Raw genomic sequence first — 5,681 nt, forward strand, 5'->3', positions numbered from 1 at the left:
TGCTCCAGCAAGCATGACATGATCCTTGAATGAAAAAGTCTGTTTCCAACATGAACCAGTGTAACAGAATATGCCGACCTCAAATTTGCCTAGTCTTGAAAATAAAACAATTGAACTCCCAAGGCCTGATGCCGAGCTCAATGCCTGCGAAAGATTTGGGTGCAGAAGCTTAGACATTGCAGAGACCTCATGAAGAAATATTTCCACATTGGTAAACATATGCCTCATTGCAAAATTCTCTCCCATCCAGATAATCTCTTTGACTTCAGCAAAGCTTCCACTTCCAATTCTTTTCTTCACATGCAAGTCTTTGCAGGAAACCTTTAACAGACAACCTTTATGAAATAGATCTTTTTCAGTATCTTGTAGTGCAGCATATATTAAAGGCAGACAGACTTCCACTGATTACTCCAGGAGGCTTCTTCCAAGGAAAGAGTGCTCCAGATAAATCCAATGAAACACCATCTGCTGGGGTATTAAAAACCTTACAAGCTGACCACTGTTGATGCAAACCCAATGGATTTTGATAAACATGACAGCTGGGTGAAAATGGCTATGGATTCGAAAAAATCCCCAATTTCATAGCGCAGCCAGTGCAAAATATGAATTATGCGCTACGAAATCACCTAAAAGATGTTGCGCTGCGAAACTGATAAAGGGATCTATGCGCTGCGGAAACACTTTGTCCTCAAGCTAGTCTGAGCAATGTTGGCATCAGAATTTTCAGTGATAACATAGTGTGTGACTAATATAGCTACTAGTTTATGGGTAACAAGTGTAGATATATTTTAAATTTGTTATTCAAAATATTATGAAAAATATTCAAGTGTATTGGTGTAGTGTGATTATTTTATGTTTTGGAATTTTATTTGAATAAAGCAAAGATTTTTGTTTATTACACCTTGATTTTCTGTTTTGTTTAAAATGTGCTTTTAAGTTTTGGTGGGTAGTTCAATTGGAAAGCATTCTAAAAATGAAGTGTTATGAGCAAAGTAAATTTGAGGTTCAAATGCCCTCGACATACCTGTGTCTGTGGAAGGGGCATATGTAAGGACCTAGGGGTTATAATAGTAGAGGTTAGAATCGACCATGTGTCATATGAGTATGAAGTCGACCTAGTAGTTTATTCTTATAGTAACAAAAAAAATTATTTTGAATTCATAAATAAATTCAATTCGTGAAAAAGTCATGGGGTGATTGGATCGTGCAAACTTCACAACTCAAACTTGTGATTTCAACAAATCTATAGGGGATTTTGGATAAATTTGACCAAAACGTATACCCCTAAATGTGTAAACTTCACAACTCCAACTTATGATCCCAACAAATATCTACCAAATTTTGGACAAATTTGATCAGGAAATATACCCAAAAATGACCAAAACCTAGAAGAATAAAAATAAAATAAATGGACATTGAACTTTGATTCCTTTGCATTACTTTCTATAAGGTGCTTATGCTTATGGAGGATTTTTGTGGCTTCTTAAGTAATTCCAAGTTAAAGGCAATCTTTTTAAGCTTGTCCATTACAATTTTCATAATAAACTGCATTACCCATTAAACTTGAATATCGGAAATCAACATAATTTTTCTACGTGGGGTATGTTTTTTAAAGTTTGATGTGTCTAAAGTACCTAGTTTAGGAATAAACCAAGTTATCAACTTAATGAGAAATTGACCAAGTTCTTGTTTTTTAAAGGTCACATTTAGTGTTGATTTTTATATTCATTTGGAAAAGTGGTGATGCATCATCACTCTCTTTTCATTAGGGTTAAAATTCTAATATTTTTACCAAGACATGAATATGAACAACTCTAGTGTGAATAAATGTGTTAAAATTCTAACATTTTACGAAGATATGAGCATGAACATCTCTAGTGTGAATAAATGTGTTAAAGTCAAACACTAGAATGAACCATTAAAGTTAGACCAATAATGATTATCCAGTATTATATGTAATGTAAGACACCAATGGTGAAAATAGTAATTGGTGTTTCATGTGTCTAAACCAAATCCATGAAGTTTAAATTCAATTCAATTCGTGTAATAGAAGAAAGTGATTGATTTGACGCTATGGATCATTCTTCGTCTTATATTTTTCAACATAGAGATTTTGAATTCAATTTGAACATTCAAAGTGATGATATATGATGGTGAAATATATTTTGAATCTCAATATGAGAATTCATAGAGGAGCTCCTTTTCACTCTCACGCTTTTGATGATATTAGAGAGGCAATAAATAGGGATAAGAAGCTATGTTTTGGATTACTAGTAGTATTAAAAATATTCTAGAATATTCCTTGGAGGTTAAATCCCCACCATCCATCTAATAAAAATTGATAATGAAATTATAATATTAGAAATTTTATTACAAAATAAACACACTTATCATTGATATAATAAACTTAAAATGTTACATAATAGATTTAAATTTAAGCGAAAATAACATTTTTACTATCACTCAAACTAAACTCAATTAACTATTAAACAAACATTATAAATATATTTAAATTTCAAATTATTTTATTTAATAGTTAATTACACTAATGTAAAATATATAAATTTATAATTAACTTTGGTTTTAAAATATTAATTAAAATGGTTTAAGAATATTGATAAAAATGGTGACTTCTTTATCAAACATTATTCTTTTATCGCTATTTCTCGACTAAGTTTTAGACACATAATTGAGCTAAGGGGTTTAAATTTATCATGATTAGGGAAAAGTTTTTCGCGGTTACTGAGTGATATAAAACAAGAGAAGTATATTAAGCAATTGCTTGAAAACATATATACTAATAATTTAATAGAATTTTATATTATTATTCGATTAATTAATAATATATATATATATATATATATATATATATATATTTATATATTATACGGTTTTGATTGGTAATTTTTTTTGTTAGTTATATAGTTGGGATTATAATTTTAAATAACTTGTTATTTGGAAGGTAATTTTTATTTTTATGGGGAGAAAGAATGAAGATTTGAAAAAGGTAAAATTATTTTCCGGCATACTCAAATTTCAAATTGAAAAAAATTGAAAATTTCTATTAATTTATGGTCAAATTCTTTCCATGGTGTAAGGGTCCTACAAGAGTAATCAATGGTGTTGGTCTTTTACTATTCATCTTGGTCAGTTTAGCCCATAAATCACTGGGTGTCATAACCTAAAAGGTTTTCATGTTAAAAGGGTCATTAATCAAACCAATCTAAGGTTGGGAAGGATTTTTTCCTGTCAAGTTTTTGTAAAATGACCTTGCGGGTAGAATCATATATGAAGGGATCTAAATTAGATTTGCAACGAGCTATATATCCCCCCGAATGGATTCAAGAATCAAAAGTTATGGCAAAGTAAAAATCCCTCTTCAAAATCTTGGGAAAAGGAAAAAATAGCTATATACACGGAATTCAAATTTTACTATCTAACGCTACCCAACCTGGTCATTGCACAATGTTTCCCAACCACTACGCAATGATTCTTTGGCACCCTACAAGGCATCCACACGGTCATAAATTCTTTTTTATTAAAGTCTGAGGGGGTTTTCAGAAGCACTTAAGGAGGGCACGACAATTATCCATTGTATAAACAATTAGCAACTACATTGTATAAGTCCAAAACTTGTGGAACCTTTCCAAGAAAGAATGAATCTATGCCAGGAATTAACGAGAATGAAACATGGGCATTGAAGTTTGAACTGTGGATGAAGATAATTGTTAATGTCAGATCTCATTTGACATATATGCTAGAGAGGGAAAATTTTCATATTGATATGCAAGAAACCTTCTTTACACGACTTAGAAATGGACAAAGTACAATGGAAGGAAGGTGTGATTTTGGGAATTACAAAATAATTTTGTGTGCATATTTCTTGCTTGTAAACTGATGTTTACTGCTTATTGAGAAGGTTGTTGATATGGTTCATTTTATGAGATTATATAGGTAGAGAGTATAGAGAACGTTATTCCTGGTATCAAATAGTCAAGGAATGGGTACAAGTATATCAAAGGTTCTACTTTGAAGAAAAAGAAAAATATGGAACTGTTTTGGCGATTGTTGTTTCTACAGTACTTTCCCAACCATATATTTTTATGTCTGATATGCTCACTATCCTTGGAGATATATGCTTCAAAATGATATTTGAAACTTGGCTTCAATTATCGCATACCACAGGCAAGCATGGGAAATCTGCTGACATCATAAAAGTTGTCAACTTATAAACTTGTTCCACCATGCACCGAGAGGATTTACAAGTTGAAGGAGTTACAACTTTATTGGGACTCAGATCCACAACTAGAGCTATTCCTATGCACTTCCACCTCCAACATATGTTTTGAGATCCTCATTCTTCGTTGTTAACAATCTAAATGAAATGTATTGATAGTGGGAGCACGGGCTTTAAGAAAGCATGTTCATAGAAGTAGTGATGGATGGTGGGGCCCATTCATGGGAAATGAGATTCAGAAAAATAAAATGGAAATGGAGATCATTTGTTGCATAATTTCCCATGCTCAATGGCTTAAAATGCAAAGCCGCTTATATCCTTTCCATAGTCATGATTTTATTGGATAATCAGCCATTTTGTTTATGGTATAGACTATTCGAAAGGAACCCGATAAGCCTGAAAAGTGACCTGATAAGCTTGAAGGAGGTTGATAAGGGAGAAGGGGAATGTACCAAGGCATCTAAAGGATTTTTGGCCATTCTAAGTAGGATTTTCGGCATGATGGCAGGTAGTTTGAGATTTTCCACAGGACTATGGACGGATGGATAAAATCGATTTTATGAGTTTAATGTTGTTCATACCAGGCATATGAGGATAACGATGATTTTCAGAGTTTAATGTTGTTCCTGTGGATGACCCAAATCTTGTTGTTCTGTTAGATACAATGATAAAACGCACCGATAGGCCATCGGCTAGAAGATTAGGATAAAATCAGTTTTGGTAGCTAGATTTTGATCCATGTAGTGGATGAATGCAATGTATCGAGTCCTTGGACGAAATGGTATTTAATGGCTAAGCATATGACGTAATGGATATATAACAGGGGAATTTTTTAAAGTAGGAGGAGGTCGAGTGTGCGTAAGTATTTTAATAAAAAACCCAGAGCATGCATGTGCCTTTGTTTTCATATATTTCTGTGGTGTGTGGTTTCAATTTTGTGTTTTCTTTAAGTTAATCTGATATCCATTTCTGAACTTGTTGTCTTGAATTCATCCTTACATGCTCAGGATAATTGTAGATATCATACATGATGGAATTCTTCATTTCTCAGTCATGGTTATTTTGAATATTTGATCATTAGTTATGTAGTATAATTCATAAACATATGCTTTGTTGCATTTGACTTGATATTTTTATGTTTCCCTCTTTCTTCACTATAATACAATCAAAAATTGACTTGGAATATGTTCCTACCTTGTCTCCGTTATCTAGATGGCTCATGCATGCCCTCATGTTCTATGATCTTATACTTTAGTGGCTCTCTCTCCCAAAAATTTTCATTAAATCTTATGTCATCTACCTTATGAGCTTAATAACGATTCTAAAATCCATATCCTATCAATCTTTGATTGATAGTTGATCCAGCGAGAGAGCCCTCTCTAAGGTTAGGGGGACTAGACCTTAACCTACAAGTGGTATCTGGTTATCTCTAGGATTTCGCTCC

This window comes from Pinus tabuliformis, chromosome 1_1 (genome assembly GCF_031772625.1).
Source record: "Pinus tabuliformis cultivar Carrire ecotype Pingquan chromosome 1_1, CPIR1, whole genome shotgun sequence".
Lineage (NCBI taxonomy): Eukaryota > Viridiplantae > Streptophyta > Pinopsida > Pinales > Pinaceae > Pinus > Pinus tabuliformis.